General features: G+C 37.7%; 1 pseudogene; it reads right to left on the bottom strand.

Moving 5' to 3' along the window:
* Positions 1 to 14,274: 14,274 nt before the first annotated feature.
* LOC119505438 lies at positions 14,275 to 15,643 on the bottom strand (annotated as a pseudogene).
* Positions 15,644 to 24,984: the final 9,341 nt, after the last annotated feature.

Genomic DNA, 24,984 nt, shown 5'->3' with positions numbered 1-24,984 from the left:
TTGAACTTATTTCAGGGATTGACAAACTATGGTCACAATGTAATTATAAAAATATTGAGTCTTCCAACTCCTGCATATGGTACATCTTTCCATTTATTTAGATATTTTATTTCTTCTATTATTGTTTTGTAGTTTTCCACATACAAATCTTGTAGATTTATACCTAAATACTTCATTTTTTTAAGCTACGATATAGTTTTTTATAAAAACAATTTTCAAATTCCAGTTGTTAATTGTTGGCATTTAGGAATGCAGTTGACTTATTATATTGACCTTATATTATATGATCTTGCTAAACTTATATATTAGTTCTAGCAGATTTTTTTGTAGATTCTTGTATTTTCTACATTCCAATCACATTTTCTGTTTATTTTGCCTTTATTTTTTTTTATTGAGATTGTTCACATGCCATACAATTATCCAAAGATCAAAAGAGTCTGATCAATTGCCCATGGTACCATCATACAGCTGTGCATCCATTACCACGATTATTTTTTTTTCAATTTTTAGAACATTTTCATTACTCCAGAAAAGAAATAAAGACAAAAAAAGGAAACTCAAATCCTCCCATACCCCTAACCACCCCCCCTCCATTACTGATTCATAGTATTGTTATAGTACATTTGTTACTGTTGATGAAAGAATGTTACAATACTACAAACTATGGTATATACTTTGAAATAAGTATATTTTTTCCTATATGTCCCTCTATTATTAACTTCTAGTTATAGTGTCATATGTTTTTTCTAGTTCATGAGAGAGATTTCTAACATTTGTACAGTTAATCACGGACATTGTCCACCACAAGATTCACTGTTTTATACTTTCCTACCTTTTAACCTCCAACTTTCCTTCTGGTGACATATGTGACTCTGAGCTCACCCTTTCCACCACATTTACAGACCATTCAGCACTGTTAGTTATTCTCACAACGTGCTACCATCAACCCTGTCCATTTCCAATGTTTAAGTTCACCCTAGTTGAACATTCTGCTCATAATAAGCAACTGCTCCCCATTCTTTAGCCTCATTCTATACCCTGGTAATTTATAGTTCATCTCTATGAGTTTACATATTATAATTAGTTCATATCAGTGAGACCCTGCAATATTTGTCCTTATGTGTCTGTCTTATTTCACTCAATGTAGTGCCCTCCAGGTTTCTTCATCAACCTATTTTTTTTTAAAGATGGTTTTGTTCATGCACCATATATTCCATCCTAAGTAAACAATCAATGGTTTCCTGTATAGTCACGTATTTATGTATTCACTGCCGTCACCACAGTCTATATAAGGACATCTCCATTTCTTCCACAAAGGAGGAAGAGTCAAAGAAGGTAGAGAGACAAAAGAAAAAGAAAAAAGAGAAAAAAAACACATGACAGCTAGGAAGCAACAAAAGGAAAGATAGCATTAAACTAATGTAGAATAAACAGTCAGACAATATCACCAATGCCAAGAGTCCCAGACCCTTCCCCTATGCCCCCCTCCCCATATGCATTTAGCTTTGGTATATTGCTTTTGTTATATTAAAGAAAGCATAATACAATATTTCTGTTAATACTAATCTCTAGTTTGCATTGATTATATTTTTCCCCCAATCCCACCCTATCTTTAACACCTTGAAATATTGACATTCATTTGTTCTCCTTCATGTAAAAATGTATTTGTACCTTTTATCACAGTTGTTGAGCACACTAGCTTTCAATGAGTTATATAGTCCCAGTCTTTATCTTTCCTGTTTCCTTCTGGTGTCTCACATGTTACCAACAATCCTATTTCAACCATACTCACAGTCATCTTTGTTCAGTGTACTTACATTGCTGTGCTACTATCTCCTAAAATTGTTTTCCAAACCTCTCACTTCTGTCTTTTCCTTTCTGTCTGTAGTGCTCCCTTTAGTGTTTCCTGTAGAGCAGGTATCTTGTTCACAAACTCTGTCATTGTTTGTTTGTCAGAGAATATTTTAAGCTCTCCTTTATATTTGAAGGACAGTTTTGCTGGACATAGGATTCTTGGTTGGTGGTTTTCGCTTTCAGTATCTTATATCACCCACTTCCTTCTTGCCTTCATGGTTTCTATTGAGAAGTCTGCACTTAGTCTTATCAAGCTTCCTTTGTATGTGATGGGTCACTTTTCTCTTGCTGCTTTCAGGATTCTCTCCTTATCTTTGATGTTTGATAATCTGATTCTTAAGTGTCTTGGTGTAGGCCTATTCAGATCTATTCTGTTTGGGGTATGCTGCACTTCTTGGATCTGTAGTTTTATGTCTTTCATAAGAGATGGGAAATTTTCGTTGATTATTTCCTCTATTATTGCTTCTGTCCCCTTTCCCTTCTCTTCTTCTTCTGAGACACCAATGACATGTACATTCCTGCATTTTGTCTTATCCTTAAGTTCCTGGAGATGTTGCTCATATTTTTCCATTCTTTTCTCTATCTGTACTTTCGTGTGTAGGCTTTCAGATGCCTTGTTTTCCAGTTACTGAGTGTTTTCTTCTGTCTCTTGAGATCTGCTGTTGTATGTCTCCATTGTTTCTTTCATCTCTTGTGTTGTGCCTTTCATTTCCACAGATTCTGCCAGTTGTTTTCTTGAGCTTTCAATTTCTACCTTGTGTACACCCAGTATTTTCATTATATGCTTCATCTCTTTTGCCATATCTTCCACAAACTTTTTGAATTGTTTTAGCATTAGTTGTTTCAATTCCTGTGTCTCAGTTGAGGTGTAAGTTTGTTCCTCTGACTGGGCCATAACTTCATTTTTCTTACTCTAGGTTGTAGTTTTCTCTTATTTAGGTATCTGGTTTCCTTGGTTACCTCAGTCAGATTTTCCCAGACCAAAATGGGCTCAGGTCTCAGAAGGAGGAAATATTCAGTATCCGGTTTCCCTGAGGGTGTGTCTTAGAAGATTGACACACCCTGTGAGGCCTCAAGCCACTGTGCTTTTCTGCTCAGCAGGTGGCACCTGTCAGCCTGTAGCTCCAGACTGGTGTAAGGAGGTGTGGCCTGTGGCTGTTTTCCCCTAGGCTGTGGGGTCTGGTTCTGAATGGAAGGTGGGTAGTAGAGCTTGGCATCACCTCTTTCCTCTTGGGGAAAATACATTACTTGGGGAGATATCATTTACATTTCAGTAGTCTCTCTGCCTGTGCTATCTCCAATCTATCTGTGTCAGAGTGCTGGGAACTGAAAATGGCTGAGGCTTTCTCCCCTGAGCCAAAAAAGGGACAGAAAGCTCCCCTTCAGGGCCAGTCTGTGGCCTCCCTTAGTTTCACCCATTGGCCAGAGATAGCACCTGGTCCTCTGGGCTCCCCGCCCCCACTCCCAGAGTGGTCCTCTGGCTCTCTAAGTTCAGTCATCACCAAAAGCCTCTGTCTGCTTGTTGGGGATTTGTAGCTTGTATTGAGCAGTCCATGTTTGTTAATTAAAGCCCCAGTTGGAGCTCAGCTGAGCTATATTTGCTTGCTCAGAGAGTGCTGCTCTCTATCACAGAAAGGTTTTGCAGTTTGGGCTGCTGTGAGGGGAGGGGGCTCTTGGCTTGGGCCCATAGTTTTTACTTACAGATATTATGCTGCGATCTCAGGCATTCCTCCCAATCCAGGTTGGTATATGATGTGTGGACAGTCAGGTTTGTCCCCCAGCAGTTATTCCAGATTATTTACTAGGTGTTCCTGGTTGTTTATTAGTTGTTCCAGGGGGGACTAAGTAGCTTCCACTCCTCTCTATGCTGCCATCTTCTTCCTCCTCTGCCTTCATTTTTGAATGATAATTTTGTTAGATAAAGAATTCTTGGTTCATGGTTTTTGTTTTTGTTTTTGTTTTTTTCAGTATTTTGAATATGTTGTTCCATTACTTTTTGGCCTCCACTGATTCTGATGAGAAGTGATATCTTTTTTCTCCCACAGATGATGAGTTGTTTTTCTTTTGCTGCTTTCAAGATGCTTTCTTTATCTTTATTTTTCAATAGTTTGACTATGATGGATCTGGGTATGAATCTCGTTGTGTCTATCCTATTTGGAATTTGTTGAGCTTCTTGGATGTCTAAATTAATGAATGGGTTTTCATCTAATTTGAGAAGGTTTTAGCTATTGTTTCTTGAAGTAATTATTTTTTTTCTTTCCCTTTATCCTCTTTTTCTAGGAATTCCATTATTTACATGTTGATGGGTTCTCACAGATCTCTGAGGCTCTGTTTATTTTTCTTCATTTTTTTTTCTTTCTGTTCAGTTTTGTTTTCCTTCAAGTTTGCTGGTCACATTTCCTTTTCCTTTGCATATCTTGTAATTTTTTGTTGAAAACTAGATGTTTTAAGAGAATATATTGTGGCAACTCTGTATTTTATCTCTCCAGGGCTTGTTGTTGTTATTGTTTATTTCTTTAGTGACTTGCCTGCACTAATTCTGTATACTCTCCCCTGCAGTGTGTGGCTACTGATAGCTCTGCTCTATTTTTTTTTTTTTTAATTCTTATTTTTATTTTTAAACTTTGTTTCCTGGTTGTCATCCCTCTATTACCATTACTTCATTTCCAGCCATTAATTGGTCAGAGGTTGTACTCAAACACTAAGCCAGTAAGTATTCTACCCTTTGTCTTTCAATCTGTGTTTAAGTTGGGGGATACATTCAAAGTTAAGGCAATTTGAAAATGTGGCCTGCCTTTCACTTTTTGCTCTCACATGTCTCTTTTGTGTATGTGCAAGGCCTCATGTTCAGCCAGACATGTATATTTGACTAGGGACACCTCTGCTCTCCTGGTTATGTATACAACCTTGTGACTACATGTAGCTTTTCAGATAACCAGGGATTTATGGGAGCTTATTAAGGCCAACTATGACTTTCTCATTTCTGGATCTCCCTGCTAAATTTATGGCTATTTTGCTGCCCTCTTGCTTGTGGGACTGCAAATTCAGATTAGCGGTGACATGGCCTTCACATTTGGTTCCCATGGGCCGTGGTATTTTCTTATGGTCTATATCAAATCAATCTGCTCTGCTTCAAAGCTGCTGGCATTTGGAGCTATCTTGTTCTGGTACAGTTATCATGCTGATGGATCTGGCAGTGTGTGTGTGTGTGTGTGTGTGTGTGTGTGTGTAGTGGTGTCTGATAGCACACCCAGGCTAAAACACCATTGTTCTTACACGAAGTTCTATAGTTTTTCTTGAATAAACATTTCTCTGTTGTTGTATGCCTGTTGTCAATTTCCAAAGGAATGAAATTTATTTTGAAAATGTCACCCAGTTTTATCACTGCCTTTTGGGGAAACATGTGCTGTTCTGCCATGCTGAAAGTTCCACCTCCCATATTTATGTTTTAAAGAAATTAAAATGTAAGAAGAAATTGTCTGTATTTACCCATATATTTATCATTTTGTAACTTCATTTCTTTGTGTAGATCTGAGTTTACATAATCCTATTTTTTTCTACCTGAAAAATGTTAACATTTTTGTAGTAAGGTTTTCTTGACAATGAATTATCTCAACTTTTATATTTCTGATAAAGTCTTTAGTTACCTAATTTGTGAAGAATATTGTTTTGTTGGATATTGAATTCTAGGCTGACAGTTTTGTTTTTTTCTCTCAGCATGTTAAAGCTATTGCTCCACTGTCTTATGGTTTGCATTTTTGATGATAAGAAATCAGGGACCTTCTTATCTATCTTCCCCTGTATGTAGTATTCCTTTTTTCCCTGGCTGATTTTAATATTTTGTAATCATCACTGTTTTTCAGCAGTTGTATTATGAGGGGACTTTTTGGGATTTTCTTTGGGATTGTCCTGCTTGGGATTTGTTGACATTTTTGGATCTGTGGAGTTATACTTTTCATTAACTAGCATAATTTTATTCATAATTTCTTCAATTTTTTTTTTCTGAACCACATGAATTCTCTTCTTCGGACAATCCAATTTCTTATGTGTTTGATTGCTTGATATTGTCATATATGTCATTGACTCTTCTATCATTTTTTTTCTCTCTGTGGCTATGTTTGGATAGTTCCCATTGCTAGGTCTTCAAGTTATTTATCTTTTCTTCTGTGGCATTTAATCTGTTGTTAAGCATATCCAGGAAATTTTTTATAGGCATTACATTTTTCAACTCTGAGGGTTCCACATGGTTCTCTTTTTATATTTTCAATCTTTTCATTGTTTTAATATTATAGTCTTGTGCATATTGAGTATATTTACAATAGCTGCTTTGTAGTCTTTATCTGCTAATTCCATCATCTCTGTCACTATTCAGACTGTTTCTGTTAACTGCTTTTTCTATTGATAATAGGTCATATTTTCTTGTTTCTTCACGTCTAATAATTTTTTATTGGACTTTTTATATATAAACAATATACATTTTATATTGTTGAATAGTATATTTTGTTGTATTCCTTTACAGAATTGGTTGTTGTCTATCCAGCAGTTAAACTGTGTACATATCAGTTTGATTCTTTTGAGACTTGCTATTAACTTTATAGGGTAGATCTAGAGTAGAATTTATTCTAGTATTAGTTTACCTCACTACTAAGACTTCATCCCTCTGGAGACTTTACTGAAAGTCCCATGTACTCATTGGTATAGTTCCATTCTGGCTTGTTACAACTTGGGTCCTGTGTGAGCTCTGGGAATTATTTAGCTTACCTTCCTCTAATTATTGTTCTTTTTCTATCAGTTGTTGTTTTCTCTGCAAATAAAAATCCAGGACACCTAGTTAAATTAGAATTTCATATAAATTGTAATTTTTTAGTGTCAACATGTCTCAAATATTGCATGGGACATACTTATATTAAAACCATTTATCTAATATCCAAATTTTACCCAACATCCTATATTTTATCTGGCGACCATAATGTGTAAAAACAGTTGTTTCATGTACTTTTTACAGCAGTCTTTTTGTTTACTGTAAGTAAACAAAAAGACAGTCCCATAGCAGTTACTCTGTCATGGGTATAAGTCCTGTACCTTTGTGAGTGCTGTACATTGTCAGTCTCATATTGTTAACTTTTTTGAAGTTTTTTTCTTTTTTCAGAGTGTTGAAGTTTGTTTTTTAGCAGACAAGTAACTTATGGATTAGCTTGACCTTTTTGAATCTTGATTTTAAGCTTTTTTCAGATGGTTCTACAATAACCTATATTCTAAGGCTAGTTTAGCTCACTATTAAGGTCTGACCTTTGTGGGGTCTCCATTGAAAGTCTTAGTTTTCTATAAATTCTCTTCACTTTGGGTGGTCAAAACTCTAATATCTCCCAGCCCTGTGGAGTTCTGGGATTTGGCCAGCCCAAATTTCTATGGTAATTGTTCTTTACCTGCCTCGTGGAGCTTTATCTTACACAAGCATGGCATAGAGGATCCCTATGAAGATTTTTGAAGCTCTTTCTGTAGTTCCCTCCACTGTGGTATTTGCCCTGCACATTCTAACCACCTCAGCCTCCCCACACTCCGATCTCTGTCTCCTTAAGGTAGCAAGGCTACAGTCCTCTGCTTTAGATCCCCCTCCCTGCACTACACTCTGGAAAGTGCCTTCAGGCAGAAATCCCATTTGATCATAGGGCTCACTTTTTCTGTTTCCCTTCTCTCAGATATCACGGTTTTGTACTGCCTGTTGTCCAAAGTCTGAAAGCAGTTGTTTCATATGTTTCTTCCAGTTTCCTGGTTGTTTACGTTGGGAGGGCAAGTTCAGTACCACTTAATTCATCATGGCCAGAAGTGGAAGTTGCTCTCTCTCTTTTTTAAATCCTTGGTCTGTGAGGTTCCTAAGGTTTTTCTTCAGCCTCTGTAAATCTTGCATATGGGAGCATCTATCTCATATTTACTTTGGAAGCCTCATATCTATTTTGTTTCTCAGTCAAAACTTAAGCTAGTTAGAGCATCATTATAATATACTGTTACATATTGTACTCTGGAGTCTGTGCCTTAGGCAGGTCAAAATTATTTCTTACTCCCCAGGATCCAGCTTGCTGACAAGAACAGAGTAAATGTACAATAAATATTTAATGAATGTAAGAATAAATTAATAAATGGCGAAGCACAGAGAAGGGAAGTGGCGTTTGGTCCCTGATCTGCAGACCAAGTAGTTTGGTATTGCCTTGTGGGTTATGAAAACTGGCGCGAATGGGGATGAGATGAGTTCAAAGTGGTGCTCTTTAAATTATGATGTAGAAGAGTGTTTAGAGAGAGCTATAGTGTATGATGTGTTCAACTTAAGTAAAACAGGAGGCCGACAAATAAAAGAGGCCCAAGTGAAAAATAACCAACAAATTACACACTTCAGGATCAAGGCAGGCTTAGGGTAGGGCTGGATTCTGAAGCCACGTGAAGAGGATTACATTCCTGAGTGCACCATCACAGGATAAACAGATCCAAGGAAAGTCTGACGGACCATTTGTCGGGCATGCTAGGGAAAGTGTTCTAACAGTCAGTGGTAATGAGGGCTTGCTTCCCCTTTCAAATATTCATTCATCCATCAAGTATTTGTGATTGAGCATGTCCTATGTTCTGACAACTGATTTAGGTACACAAAAAAAGATTGAAACTCTCCCTTTGTTTGAAGGGAGAAGATTTTTTTTGAGGAAAATAGACACGTAAATAACCGCAATATAGTGAGAAAATTCATGACTGAGGGCTTCTGTTTTTCCTTTGAAGGTCACTGCTGGGGAATGATGGGAGAGAGGGAGTAGTGTAAGGCTCTCTGCGATTCTGAATTGAAACTGCAGTGTGGTACGTGAATTAGACTTCTACTGATGAAATAATAAAAGACGCTTTGAGTAATTTTAGGAAGTTGGTAGAAAAAGGTCAAAAGTGAGCTGGAGGGTGGTGAATATATGTTGCAAACTACTGAGATTTTTCTCTGCACTTTTGCTATAAACAAGCAAACAAAAAAATGACTTGTCTAAACCTTATTAATTATCATACTACTTACTATTACTCTATAAGGATAATTGGCTTATTTAAAAGCTGATGAGATTAATGTTATTAAGATGATAATGGCTGGAGTCATTTGAAAAATACCTTATATGAAAAAAAAGGCTCAAAGTCCCTGCTATAAACAGAGTCTGAAAGCTATACTATGTTCCATGGGTACCAGTGGGGTTTGTTCCACTCATAATTGTAGGAGTCAGAAACTAGAATACAGGTTACCAGGGGTCAGGATGGGGGAAAGGAATGAGGAGTGAATGCTTAGTTGATACACAATTTCTGTCTGGGGTGATGGGAAAACTTTTTGTGAAGAATAGTGATGATGGTAACTCAACATTGTGAACATAATTAATAGCACTGGATTATATATATGAATGTGGTTAAAAGGGGAAATTTTATGTTGTACATATGATACTAGAATAAAAATTTAAAAGCAAACAAACACAGGACTGTACAACAGAGTGAACCCTAATGTAAACTGGACTATAGGTAATAGTTCAATTATAATAATATTCTTTCAATTGTAACAAAGTTCCCACATTAATGCAAAGTGTTAATAATAGGAGGGTATATGGCAATTCCATATTTTCTGCATGATTTTTCTGTAAAACTACAACTTCTCTAAAAAAATTTCTATTAAATAAAACAACAACAGTTCATGGAAGAATATGGAAGAACATTGTTACTTTGTGTGAGGATTATTTCTTTGATCCAGTAACATTTGCATTTGTTAATGAGAACATTAGAATTTGTTTACTGTAGAAAATTTCTTTTTTTGCATGAAATTTATTTATGTTTTTCATTTGGAAATTAAATATTAATTATATGAGTTTGGGATACAGAAAAGTCCAAAGGATATCTACTCATTTTTCCACCATACAAAATAGTCAGTTAATAAACATGTATATCCTTGCATTCTTTCCTAATCATAGTTATGTATTTGATTGTTTTATTGGTTCAACATTGTTCAGATTATAGTGTATAGTGTATAAATAATTCTTTATCTTTTTTTACACTTAAGGTTTTAACATATATAACCGCAAGTACGTAGTAGGGAAGTCATGCCTTTCATAACTTCTGTTACTAAATTGCTTAGTTGTAGGAGAAGAAAAAGAATTAAAATGCATTCTGCACTTGTAATATTATGCATATCTCTAACTCATTTAATTATCATAGGAAACATGTAAAGAAAATATTATCTTCACTTTTAAGATGAAGAAATGAAATCTTAAAGATGTTGTGGGACTCACCTGAGTTTATAGAGATGCTTATAAGGGTACACCTGAGATCTGAACCCAGGACTCTAAGACATCTAAAAGTGTGCTCTTGTAGATCTCAATAAAAATGAGAGGTAAAGAAGGAAAATACAAATGTGGGAGTAGAAGAGTGGTTGGCAGAGGAGTGAGGGAATCATGAAGTAATGGGCTCATTTCCAAAGAACAAGTTTCCTAAATTTTACCTTTTTGATCTAAATTTAGAGAAAATGCAATCGTACATGGGAAGAAGTGAGAGGAAGAAGAAATCATTCAAATTCTAGTTCCATTAAAAAAATTTTAGTTAAGCAATCGCATGACCACACGAGTTATATTTTTACACTTCCTTTGAAACTTGGTTATTTTAACAAGTGCTGTCCAATTGCCCTATTATTTCAAAGAAAGGTATCTTACATTTCTAATTAGTCTTTATTTTAAAAATATCTGTCATTTTAAGGGCCTATGAAGATTTATATCTTCTATCTGGGAAGATAAAATTTTCTTTCTGTTTTTAGGCTGATTCTGCATGTATAGAGTTATTATAAAGGCACTTTGAATTTTGTGTTTTATGTTGGATGGTCTAGATGCTAGTTTGGGAATCTATAGCTGCTGTTATGCCATTTTTCTTAAAACATAATTGAGATATCAATCAATCCTCTTGTGTATATCTTGAGTTTCAAGAAGAGAAATGAGGTGAAGAACAATGTATCTTTTCTAGACAAATCTTTACCCTGGATTTCTGCATACAGAGTAGTCTTGAACAGCTCATCCTCAAGTCAACCTCACAAAATACAAATATCTAAAACACTACTCATGATTACTTTTGCAACATTCACTTGCCCAACAAGTTCTTATTTTTCCCCCAAAAGTTCTATAGTTACCAATGATAGAATAACTGTGATAATCTCCAGTAACAGAAATGGAAGAAGGTATTTATCTCTTCTGTTATTTCTATCTATCCAACCATTCATGAAATTCCACCTGTTTTCTTCCAATTCATCCTTAGTTTTATTCTTTACTCTTCCTTCCTAGGAGTCATGTTGAGACCATTATTGTGTCATTTTTTGCTTATGGCAGTTGCTCCCTAATGGGTCTCTGTGACTCCAAGCTCTCCTCATCTTTTCATCATAAACATGTGCTTATGTCATCTTCTTCAAGTACCACATTGATCATATTGTTTCTGCTGTTCATATTGTTTCTGCTATGATAACCCTAGTATCACCCACCTGTAAGCTCCCAGAGGACAAAGTCTGTATGCTCATTGCCTGGGACTAGTGTCTAGTACATAGTAGAACATGGATATTTGTGTGGTGAATGAAGTGAATATCTGCTAAATTAATGGAGGAAGGGGTGGGGAACTAGCATAACTGCTTGGGCCTTTTCTGTTGTCTCATAATTTCACCTAAAATCCCAAAGCTAAGCAACCTAAGCAAAAGTACTATACAGGCTGCTTCAGCCAGTTACCATCCCTCTAGGGCAGTGGTTCCCAATTGGGTGTACTTTTGCTGCCCATGGAACATTTGGAAAATTCTGGAGACATTTTCAGTGGTCACAGCTGAGGTGGGGGTTACTAAAAGCATCTCTGGTGGGTAGAGGCCAGGGATGCTGCTATGCATCTTAGAACAGTATCTGATCTAAAGTGTCAATAGTGCTGTGACTGAGAAACCCTGATATTCCACTTCTTCCCCTTCCTATTATTTATCTAAAAAATCAAAAGGTAGGAAATCAAGTAAAAAACATAAGAGTTGTAGGGGTAAAGTGCTTCCGTTTTTCTCCTCTCCTCCACCTCAAATCAAGTGAGGGAAGCTCCCAGAGGATCCCTCGGAGATTTGAAGGAACTTGCAAGATGGGGAAATGGCATCTCACACCCTAGCAGGATGTCTGCTAAGCTGCAGAGACTAGTTCATCCACTTTATTCTCAGACAGGAGCTGGGCAAGGGGAGGGAGTTCTTGGAAGTGCTTGGCATGAATGCTGAAGGTTTTAGGGTATCCATGAATAAAGAAACTGGTGTCTTGCTCCTGCCTGGGGAATTTTGACTGTGGAAAGCTGAGTGGAGTGCCTCTGACAGCCAAGCAAGAAGGAATAACAATAAGAGGCAGATGGAATCCCCATTTTTTGGTTTGACAGGTATGCTTGAATTTCATGGATTGGGTACCTCAAAAGGTAACTGGGCCCAAACTATTTTGATGAACCTCCACCCACAAGGATAGCCTGTCTAGCAAGGGTTACTATGGGTATGAAGTGACAGGAGTACCTGCTGGCAGCAGGAAGTAGCAGTGGCATGTTGCAGTACATGGGGGAGGAAGAGGACAAGCAGCAGCAGGGTGGAAAAGTAGCAGCAAATAAAAGGAGGAGGGAAGAAAAAGTGAAGGAACAAGGAAGAGTGAAAGAACAGTCCAAGCCCTTCTTTCCCATAGAGGTTCCTAAGCCAGAGTCATGTATGAGTTGGGGTGAAGGTAGACTTTGAATTGGATGTGAAATTGGAATTTTGGTTTAGACTTGACTGGGCTGGGTAATATTTGAAAGTGAATTCTGTTACCAAAGTGAGACTTTTTCTCATAAATGAAAGTGACAGAAAGCTGGAAGAGCCGCTCGAGATGTTGTTAAGCACCAGAAAAGAGAATCCAATGGGGCATGTTTGAAGGATCTGGTTGGAAGGAAAAGTGTTCCTGGTTTGTTCCCCATAGAATTCGGTCAGGTCAAAAAATCAGTTAATATTTGTTATGTACCTAGTATGAGTTAGTCTTATGCATACAAAATGTTTACAGATACTAAATCATTTAATATATTCAATAGTCCCAGAAGATAAGAATTATTATTCCTATTGAAAGAAGAAGAGACAGGGTTTGAAAAGGTTAAATGATAGAAGTGGTAGGTCCCTTCCAAGTTCTTGTGTCTTGAGTACTTTCTCAAATAGCTAACAATTCTGCAGGAACAAATATTTCTATTAATTTCTGGGAGTTTGGATCATCAGAAAATGGATTTTTTAGGAAAATATATATAAAGAAATTGCTTCCTATATAGAAATAATTGATAGCATAAAAGCAATCATACTTCATTCTGCTTTTGACTCATAGCCACATGTTCCATAATAAATTTCTTAGATTTTTCCCTTTTCTGATAGATTTATAAGTTCTTGCTTTACATATCTATATTGTTGTCAGCTAAAGCATCCTATCCCTTAGCACTAGAGCTGTCTCCTTTCTGAATTATTAAATATGCTGACAATTGAGTAGAATGAGAAATTATTTTCTCTGAGTTACTTTTGTTTGTTTGTTTTTAAAAGTCTTAAAATGTATTTTGATAAGTTGATGCTACTCCATTTCTCAGAAAAACTCCAAATTTAAGGTATCAGAGACAAATCAAACATGGTACACCAATAAGAAATGCACAGCATAACTACCTAAGATAGGCAAGGCTAACAGCAATGGTCAGACCTTCAGCATATACCAGCCCTGTTCTCAAAATTTTACTAAGGCTATCAAGATAAGCTATGAACAGCAACATCACGCACACAAAAAGGGCCATTCCTGGGTAGTCCTCACCCAAGAAAAAGATGGATGCAAGTTAATACAAAATATTTTTAAAGATATACTAAAATGAAAATCTATGAGAAAATTTCTTTAGGATATTAAGGGGTAATATATGGGCCATGACAGAAGTGTACATGTGCTGTCTGTGATCCCTGTGGACATTTTCCTGGGAGTGAAGGGAGCAATGGGGCCACGTTCGCTGGGTGACGTTTGGTTTTTGTGGTATATGTGGCAATGTCTCAGATTGGGGGACAGGAGCTGTAAGGATAAGAAAGCGAACAGAACAGGGTGGACAAAGAATGGAATGATCACCATTAATGGGGTTCTAACTGGATCCATTTTTGCCATGATTCTCCTCAGACCCTCAATGTTTGAGATTTCAGGAATGCACCACACAGAATTAATTTGTTACACAATATACCACACTGATTTGTTGAATACCACCCTCCCTCCTTTGCCCTAGGTCTCCCTAGAGTAATACAGAAAGGGAAAACCTAACAATTGGAGGAATCCCTAGCACTCTTCCCTGGTAGAATTCTGGCTAGTTAGGAAGCATCCTTCTTTTAAGGGTTTTCGGAAACTAGACACTGCAACTCCATTAGTATTGGTGATGTTTCTTTGGAGCAAGTTCAACTCCAGGAGCTGCACAGTTGAATGCAGGAGGGGTTCCACCAATTGTTCCAATTCCTTCCATTGTAGCCGCTTGGCCAAAGCCTTCAGTTGTTGGTGGGGTCAATCCCAAGATCCCATCTGGCATCATAGTGGCTGGTCCTGGAGGAGCTGGAGTATAGCTGGCACAGGAGCAGGGGGCATGGCACCTCTGTTGTTTATGCCCATAACACCTTCCATAGCCACCAGGCCCATCCATATCGCCTGCTCTCTCACATCAGGGAAGGTTCCCTTGAATCCTTCCTGCTGTCATCACATCATTTCTTCCTGTTGCCGTCACATCTCTTCCTCCTCCTCCTGTCGGTTGCTTTCATTTTTGCACCTCTTGATTGTGCATCTCCTCCATCCTCTGAAGTTCTTGGCATCTCATCAAATCCTGCCTCCTTAGCATGACCTGGTGCTCATGGCAAGCAGCCTCCATCTCCATTTCCAGCTTTTCATGAGCTTCCTGGATGTTGTGGTCCACTTGGTCCTGCTGCTGCTTCTCAATCTTCGTGAGTGCCTTCCAGTGCACAGTGTACTCATACTCAAAAGAGCCAGGCTGTGCAAATCTGGGTGACTGATCTTGCTCCTTGTGAAATTTCTGGTTCTTTATAACCAGCTTCTCTGGAAGTCCCTCTTCATCATCTAACTGGTCCATGGGCTCCACAATCACAGGTCGAGGAAATGTGGCCAGCAGGAAGGGCCTTCAATGCATCTGTCCAGAGCTTTCCAAGCAACTGGCTTCCCTGAGAACTCAATAATGCCTTTTCCTGAGGGCCTTCCTCTATCATCCACAGTGATTATAGCCCTGTCCATCTGACCACACACAGAAAAGGCAGTTCGTTGGACACATACTGAGGGAGGTTTCTGCTTGTAAGGGATGTACTATGGCAGGCAAGGTGCACATGTAGCTGCTTTCCATGGAGTGGCATGTTGTCCAGCTCCACTTTGGCAATCTCCACTAGGGTTCATGTTTCCAAGCAGTTAAAGCCTTTGTCCTTATGAATGAAGACCTCGCCTGCTTACCCATATTTTTCGAATAGTTTCCACATTTCTTCCTCAGTGATGTCAGGAGGAAGATTGCCCACAAAGAGATGGCTACATTGGGTGAAGGACTTCTCTCCTGGTTTCCTCAAGTTCTTCAGGTCAATAGTCAAGCCTTCGTTTTGGCTGCTGGCTTGGTGCCCATTTGCAGGTATTGGTGGTGGTGGCGGCTGCTGCTGTCACTGTGGGTGGTGCTGTGGGTAGTGATGTCAATGATGCTTCCTTCGAGTATGGTTTTGCTTCTCCAGGTTAAAGGTATTATTTCTCTGCATTTCTGCACCTCAACTTCTATTGGGGAAGGCAACCAAGTGTCTCCCAAGTCCCCTTTAACCTGGACTTCTCTCTACCAACTGTTCTCTTCTTAGAGTAAGGGTGATGCTACATAGCCCCTACCATCCTGAGAAAAATCTGAGTTACTTTGAGAGCATTGTATAAAGATGGAAGAGCTCAATCCGTTGATGATCTTGAAACTTAGTGTATACTAGCTGCTGCCAACTTCTCTATCCCCAGTTATATGTATGAGAATATGTGTGTGGCCAGGGATGTGCTAAAATGCAAGAAGTTATGAATTAATTTTTATTAGATCCTGCTGTTTGTTTTCCACTGTTTGATCTTAAACCTTTCAGTCAGCTCTGATTCCAGAGGTGAAATGAAACCATTTTGCTCTCTTACTTGTCTTTTACAAATCATTCTAAAATGATCATTAATAAGCATGCATGCTGTTCTAGTTTGCTAATGCTGCAGAATGCAAAACACCAGAGATGGATGGGCTTTTATAAAACGGGGGTTTATTTCACTACACGATTACAGTCTTAAGGCCACAAAGCGTCCAAGGTAACACATCAGCAATCGGGTACTTTCACCGGAGGATGGCCAATGGCGTCCGGAAAACCTCTGCTAGCTAGGAAGGCAGCTGGCATCTGCTCCAAAGCTCCGGCCTCAAAACGGCTTTCTCCCAGGACTTTCCTTTCTAGCAAGCTTGCTTCTCTTCAAAACATCACTCCCAGCTGCACTCTCTTTCCTCTCTTTGAGTCAGCTCATTTATATAGCTCCACTGATCAAGGCCCACTCTGAATGGGCGGGGCCACGCCTCCATGGGAACATCTCATCAGAATCATCTCCCACAGCTGGGTGGGGCACATTCCAAGCAAATCCAACCAGCACCAAAAATGTCTGCCCCACAAAACTACAAAGACAATGGCATTTGCGGGACACAATACATTCAAACTGGCACACATGCATACAAAGAAGCAGTAAGATAGGGGTCTGCATCATTATGCCAGAGTCTGAAGTCTAAATTGGGCTTCTTTTAAAATATTAACAAGGATACCATTATTTATAACTGCTCATTTCTCTGGGAAAAAAGTCAATACCTATAAAGTATGCAAACTTCTGTTTGCATTCTTAAATGAAGCTTCATCAGGCCCCGCTGCTGTTTCTGTAGTGGATTGTACCCTGGCTTCAAGTTTTGCCTAATGCTAGATTCCCTGAAAGTGGAAGATTCCCTTTTTAGTATTAGATTTACTGATGAGATAAATCTTTTCATGCAGTCATTGCTTTCCTCCTTTTCTGATTTTTCTCTCATCCATTCACTCATGCTTTCATTGGCTCATATATTAATTTATTCATTCCCTCACATTCATTCTTGAATTTAATCATTTTCCTTTATTCAACCTGTATTGAATTTGTTTATTGAGTATTTGTCTATCAAAGAAGAAACTCAGAAGAAACAGGACTATACAGTTCAATCAACCAAAACTGCTGCTAGGGATTCATACCTCTTGATGTCAGGAGTTTGACATTCCTGAAACAGCTTGACTTGCAACCGCCTTCTTGATCCCTTCTAGCTTAGTGAAAAACACCTGCATTGACTCAGCTGCACAGACAGACTGGGCTTCACTTTGCTCTTACCACATTTAGTCTATCACCAAATCCCAATGATTAAGTTAAACATCTCAAAAATTCAGATCCTTCTCTCTCAGCTCACCACTACCCCATGGCCCAGAATATCATCTTTTATGACATGCATTATTAGAAGAGTTTAACTGGTCTTCTTGACAGCAGTCTTTTAGCTTCTCATCCACTTTCCAAAGACTGATATTTAGAAAATAAAAATTTTATTTCAATCCCTCACTGAGCAGTTTTTCAATATTTATTTATTCCCCTGATTATAAAGCCCTTAATCCATAACAATGTATAATTCCCTCCAGGACCTGGCTCTATTTTCCCCCCATGACATCTTCTCTCAGCACTGTTATCCTATTTTGTGCCCACAGTCATAGAGAAAGATTTATTGTAAAGCAGAAAGTCCATTCATTTCCTCTGGTATTCTTTTTGTATTGAACATTTCCCTTCTGTTTCCTTGCAACACCCCTTTCCACCCCTTCAATCTTTGTCTGGTTAGATTTTCAATCGTCTTTTAGTTTTTAACTCAGACACTACTTCTGGCTTGGACTGAGGTGGGTCTGGTTACATACTTCCTTGTAGCTCTATTCTTCCTCTGATATACCACTTACCACATATGTCATACTCTGGACTCAGTTCCATGAGGCAGAGGCTGTGTCTATTTTTTTGTCACTGGTTTACCAGTGTCTGACATGTAGTAGATGTTCAATAATATTTGCTAATTTAAGGAATTTCTCTGAGCTAGTAATTTTGTGGAATTCACATATAGATTGGAGAGTTTCAGATACTGTCAGATAAATGTATATACATATCACACAACATACACACGCCCCACCCCCACACCCATAGCTTTTCCCCTGGTTATTGCATTTTATGTACCATGGTCAAGAAATGTAGAAAGGGTGGTATACAAGCATAAAAATTGGATTGGCCAAATAATTCTTCAGCAGGCTGTTAATCCTGCATGTGTGTAGTGATAAACATTAGAAAATCTGAGATAATCCCATATAGTATCCAGAGACAGCTGGAAATAGCTATAAGTACGTATCAAACTGTAAAATACCATTATCATTTAGACAACTCTGCAATTCTTTCCAAATTACTATAGGCTATCCCTGCTTCACAACGTCTTTTCCAGTCATTTCCCCATTATTCCCTTCACTTCCTGTGTTCTTACTCTGTCTACCCAACCCTCTCCTTTTCCTTTTCTTTCTCCTCTTTTTCCTCCTTCTTTCTTTTGTGTTTATTTTTTACACCTTTCCCTACTGCCTCATTTTTGCCTATAGGAATTCTGTCATTTTCTCTGCTGTTGCTTTCTTTCCCTTTCTCTCTTTTTCCCTTTCTCTCCGTGTTCCCTCCGTCATTGTGTTTCTGCTTCTGTGATACTTCCATGTCTTTCTTCTTTCTCTCCCCTTTACATTCGCTTCCCTGTCTTCTTTTCTTCCTCTAGTGGTATTGGGAATATCTGTGTGTGTTGTGTATATGAGTGTTACGTGGTGTGTGAGTGTGTATGTAGTATGTGGTATATGTGTTGTGTGTGGGGGGTGTTTGTGTGGTGTGTGTGGTGTGCATGTGTGTGGTGTGTGTATGTGGTGTGTGTGTGCAGTGTGTATGGGGTGTGTGTCTGGTGTGCATGTGTGTGTGGTGTGTCTGGTGTGCATGTGTGGAGTGTGCATGTTGGCACACGTGTGTGTGTAGGGGGTGAGTTGTCTGTGGGCCACACTATGCCCCAGTATTTGCCCGTGCAGCCCTGTTTATTCTAGATCAGCATCCATATGACTCACAGGCAGGGAAAGTAGTTGAAATTCCACAGATAAGTAAATAATTCTTGGCAATTTCAAAATGAAAGCAACTGCACTGCCAAAAGGCTTTTGTTTACCACACAGAACAAATGTTGTTACTATTTCAATTCCAAAAAAGCATCTTAAATGCATCCTTTCACAAGAACATTGTTCTAGTCTCTCTGTCTAATTAGATGTAAAGAAAATCTTTTATTTTTGTTATACAATTTAGACTTGGCTAATAACCAGAGATAAATAATAGTTTACCCCTGCTGGGTTCTGTAGCAACACTCTTCTGAATAAGTGCACAAGTGCAGTAAAAAGCCTGTGAAAAGCCATTCCTTCCTATGCTTATTTTTTGTTTCATCCTTATCCTTATTCCTTTTACCTCACAAGAATCCTATTATTTTATTTTTTTCCCAGGAGTTTTGAAGCATTTCTTCCATAAATATTTTCAGAAAAATATCCTATGTATTTCTCCATTCCCCCATTTTGTATGTTTTCACTTAAAACATGCCAAGAGTCTATTGGCCTCTTTTGTTGTAACTAAAATATTTGGTTATGGCTTGATAGCATGAGGGCAGGAGGTGAAGGCATCAGAATAGAGAGGTGATTGGTTTATGGTGTATTGGCAAGGTAAATTCTGACATTAAATTCCCCTCCCCTCCCCAACCAAGTTAATTTGCCACTTGAGATTTATTTCGTCAGTATGCTGTTTGTTCTCTTTGCAGAAGTTTTGCTTTTGACGTGAGCCACACACTGTGTCTGTTCTGAACACAGGTAGCTTCTTTGATTTTCTGCCTACTTGTGTTTGCTGCTGCTCTGATGTTCAAATACGGTTAGGATAGCTGATGTATGGTAAACCCCAAAGCCTTGCAACAGCTGCCACCCAGCGCTCAGGCAAACAATACATTTTAGCACATAGCTAAAAGTCAGGAGACCTGGGTTTTGTTCTGGCTTGACCACAGACTTACATTTGGCCTTGAGCAAATCCCTTAATTAATCTGTGTCTTTAAACCTTTATCTGCTTTACCTAATTTGCATTCTCAATATGAAATCAAATGAGATGATATGCCTGACATTTTTGAAGAAAAAAATTAAGTCCTTTTCTTAACTTAAATTTTGTGTAAGGGTAAAATGTGCATGTTATTTGACCCTCTGTCAATTGCAAAATAAGTTCATTTCCACTCAAGTGAGCATCCTCCTTTGAGAAAGAAGCAACTGAGCATGCACTGTGTGCCAGGCTCCATGTTACTGCATTGTCTCTTCACAGTGAGATTTTGAAGTAGGTTCTGTGTACCTGTTCTCCAGATGAGGAAACTGGGGCTCAAATAAGTTTTGGAATAGGTTCAAGAATTCACCAGTAAGTGGCAGAGCTAGGACTGTACTCCAGGGTTGTCTGACTGAAAAATCAATGCTTATTCCATTCATCCAATGCATAATTAATTTTGTATAATTTATCTTGTTCACCTGCTAATACTTTATTCTTACTCTTTTGCTACTGCTCTTATTAAATAAGATTAAAACATGAAAATAAATGTATTCAGGAATACTTTCCTTCTTATTTTTCCAATATTCTTTTAAATTTACTTTCTTTTTCCTTAAGGTAACAGCAAGCTACCCTTCAGTTAGGGGTATAAGCAAAGATAATACTAGATCATGTTAATTTCATATTGCCTAATTATAAGTCATTTTGCTTGCTTTTGAAAGCTGAAATGTGCTTGGCAATATTTCCCTAAAGAAGTGTAATAGCTACAGCAATTTACTTGTTTAATTTAATAACAATTTAAATTTTTAAAATTAGTAAAAATTAGATAATTTGAATCTATTTTAACTGAATCTTATTCCATAAACATATACTTGCCGTACTATGCCAGGGAGAGGCAGAAATGATGTGCAAATTTAATGTTTAGTGTGTGTTATGTAAAGTCAGAAATAATGTGCAAATTAGATGGAGTAACAAAGTCCCTGAAGCCATTTACCATTGCTATGAGTTCTTATTTCAGGTTTGCTGAGGGATTCCTCAAAATCATCCTTACTCTGCCTGAGAATAGGCTTATGTCTTCCTTAAATTGATGACACTAAATTCCATCAAATCAACAACTCTGTGAATATTTTTTTTTATAAATTAAATTCAGTTTTTTTGAGATATATTCACATACCATACAATCATCCATGGTATACAATCAACTGTTCACAGTACCATCATATAGCTGTGCATTCATCACCACAATCTATTTTTGAACATTTTCCTTATACCAGAAAGAATCAGAATAAGAATAAAAAATAAAAGTAAAAAAGAACACCTAAATCATCCTCCCATCCTACCCTATTTTTCATTTAGTTTTTGTCCCCATTTTTCTACTCATCCATCCATACACTGGATAAAGGGAATGCAATCCACAGGGTTTTCACAATCACACTCTTACCCATTGTAAGCTACATTGTTATATAATTGTCTTCAAGAGTCAAGGCTATTGGGTTGGAGTTTGGTAGTTTCAGGTATTTACTTCTAGCTATTCCAATACATTAAATCCTAAAAAGGGTTATCTATATAGTGCAAAAAAATGTCCACCAGAATGACCTCTTGACTCCATTTGATATCTCTTAGTAAAACTTTATTTTGTTTCATTTCACTTTCCCCTTTTGGTCAAGAAGATGTCCTCAGTCCCATGATGCTGGGTCCAGATTCATCCCCGGGAGTCATATCCTGTATTGCCAGGGAGATTTACACCCCTGGGAGTCAGGTCCCACATAGTGGGGAGGGCAGTGATTTCATCTGCCAAGTTGGCTTAGCTAGAGAGAGAAGGCCACATCTGAACAACAAAGAGGCACTTGGGGGAGACTCTTAGGCACAATTATAAGCAGGTTTAGCCTCTCCTTTGTAGTAACGAGCTTCACAAGTGCAATCCCCAAGATAGAGGGTTTGGCATACCATGCCATCAGTCTTTAGTGTTTGTGAGAACATCAGCAACAATCCAGCTGAGGAAGTCCAAAACTTCCACATTTTTCCCCAGCTCCTCGGGGGGCTCTGCATATGTATTTTTATTCTCTGCCCAGATTACTTAGGGATGTGTCACTATTTCACACTATCCTATAAAAACCTACCAGATCTCAATTCCTATTCAAAGTTCCATGTAATTGTGGTGTTTGAATGAACTGACTGAGCCATTTGTATTTCCTCTTCAGAAAAGTGTTTGCACATGTCTTTTGCCCTTTTTTCTAATTGGATTGTTTGTCTTTCTGTTGTTGAGTTGTAGGATTCCTTTATATATTCAGGATATTAAACCCTTATATGATATGTGGTTTCCAAATATCGTCTCCCATTGTGTAGGTTGCCTTTTTACTTTTCTGACAAAGTCCTTTGATGTACAGAAGGATTTAATTTTGAGGAGATCCCATTTATCTATTTGTTCTTTGGTTGCTCACGCTTTGGGTGTGAGGTCTAGGAACCCACCTCTTATCACAAGGTATTTAAGATATTGCCCTACATTTTCTTCTAAGAGTCTTATGGTCTTAGCACTAATGTTTAGTTCTTTGATCCATTTCGAGTTAATTTTTGTATAAGGTGTGAGATAGGAGTCCTCCTTTATTCTTTTGGAAATGGATATCCAGTTCTCCAAACACCATTTATTGAAGAGGCTGCTCTGTCCCAGTTACTTTGGCTTGACTGCCTTATCAAAGATCAATTGTCCATAAATGCAAGGGTCTATTTCTGAACACTCAGTTCAATTCCATTGGTCAGTATACCTATCCTTAAGCCAGTACATGCTGTTTTGACAATGATAGCTTTGTAATATGTTTCAGAGTCAGGCAGTGTGAGACCTCCCACTTTGTTCCTCTTTCTCAAGATATTTTTTGGCATTGGGGCACCTTGCCCATCCAAATAATTTTGGTAATTGGTTTTCCTATTTCTGCAAAGTAAGTTGTTGGTATTTTAGTTGGTACTGCATTGTATCTATAAATCAGTTTAGGTAGAATTGATATCTTAATTATATTTAGTCTTCTAATCCATGAACACACTATGTTCTTCCATTTTTTAAGGTCCTGTTCAATTTCTTTTAGCAGTTTCTTGTAGTTTTCTCTGTATAGGTCTTTGGTGGCCTTGGTTAAGTTTATTCCTAAATACTTGATTCTTTTTGTTGCTATTGTAATCAGAATTTTTTTCTTGATTTCCTCTTCTAGTTGTATGCTACTTGTGTATCGGAACACCACAGATTTTTGCATGTTGATCTTGTAGCCTGCCACTTTGCTGTGATCATTGACTAGTTCCAGTAGCTTTGCTGTAGATTTTTCTGGATCTTCTACATATAGAATAATGTCATCTGCAAACAGTGAAAGTTTTACTTCTTCCTCTCCAATTTGGATGCCTTTTATTTCTTTTGCTTACCTAATTGCTCTAGCTAGAACTTCCAGCACAATATTGAATAATAATGGTGATAGTGGGCATCCCTGTCTTGTTGCTGATCTTAGAGGAAAAGATTTCAATCTTTCCCCATTGAGTATGATGTTAGCTGTGGGTTTTTCATATATTGCCTTTATCATATTGAGAAAATTCCCTTCTATTCCTAGCCTTTGAAGTGTTTTCGTCAAGAAAGGATGTTGAATTTTGTCAAATGTCTTTTCTGCATCGATTCTTCTGCTTTAATTTATTAATGTGGTGTATTACATTGATTGATTTACTTGTGTTGAACCAGCCTTGCATGCCTGGAATAAATCCCACCTGTCGGGGTGTATAATTCTTTTAATGTGCTGCTAGATTCTATTTGCGAGTATTTTGTTGAGGATTTTTGCAACTATATTCATTAGAGAGATTGGACTCTAATTTTCTTTTTTCGTAGTATCTTTGTCTGATTCTGGTATTAGGGTGATGTTGGCTTCATAGAATGAGTTGGGTAGTTTTTCCTTCAATTTTTTTGAAGAGTTTGAGAAGGATTGGTACTAATTCTTTCTTAAATGCTTGGTGGAATTCACATGTGGTGCCATCTGGTCCTGGGCTTTCCTTTTTTGGAGCTTTTTGATGACTGAGTCAATCTCTTTAATTGTGATTGGTTTGTTGAGGTAATCTATTTCTTCTCATTCTATGTTTGTTGTTTATGCTTTTCTAGGAAGTTGTCCATTTCAACTAAGTTGTCTAGTTTATTAGCATATAGTTGCTCATAGTGTCTTCTCATTATCTCCTTTTTTTACTTCAGGGCCAGTAGTTATGTCTCCTTTCCCATTTCTTATTGTATTTATTTGCATCAGCTCTCTCTCTCTCTCTCTTTTGTTAGTCTATCTAGGGGTCCATCAATTTTACTGATTTTCTCAAAGAAACAACTTCTGGTTTTGTTGATTCTCTTTATTATTTTCCTGTTCTCAATTTCATTTATTTCTACTCTACTCTTTGTTATTTCTTTCTTTCTGTTTGCTTTGGGGTTAGTTTGCTGTTCTTTCTCTAGTTCCTCCAGATGAACAGTTAATTCCTCAATTTTTGCTCTCTCTTCTCTTTTAATATAGGCATTTAGGGCAATAAATTTCCCTCTCAGCACCACCTTTGCTGTGTCCCATAAGTTTTGACATGCTGTCATTTGCCTTGAGATATTTACTAAATTCTCTTGTAATTTATTCCTTTACCCACTGGTTTTCTAAGAGTGTGTTGTTTATCCTTCATATATTTGTGAATTTTACAACCTTCTGCCTGTTATTTATTTCCAACTTCATTCCAATATGATCCACGAAACTGTTTTGTATAATATCAATATTTTTAAATTTGTTGAGTCTTGCTTTGTGACCCAACATGTGGTCTATCCTAGAGAATGTTCCATGAGCACTTGAGAAAAAAGTGTATCCTGCTATTGTGGGGTGTAGTGTTCTATAAATGTCTGTCAAGTCTAGTTCATTTATTCTACAATTCAACATCTCCATTTCTTTATTGATCCTCTGTC

Source organism: Choloepus didactylus, chromosome 10 (genome assembly GCF_015220235.1).
Source record: "Choloepus didactylus isolate mChoDid1 chromosome 10, mChoDid1.pri, whole genome shotgun sequence".
NCBI classification, from domain to species: domain Eukaryota; kingdom Metazoa; phylum Chordata; class Mammalia; order Pilosa; family Megalonychidae; genus Choloepus; species Choloepus didactylus.
Note: the sequence above shows the minus strand (reverse complement) of the source record. Positions and strands in the feature narration are given on the sequence as shown.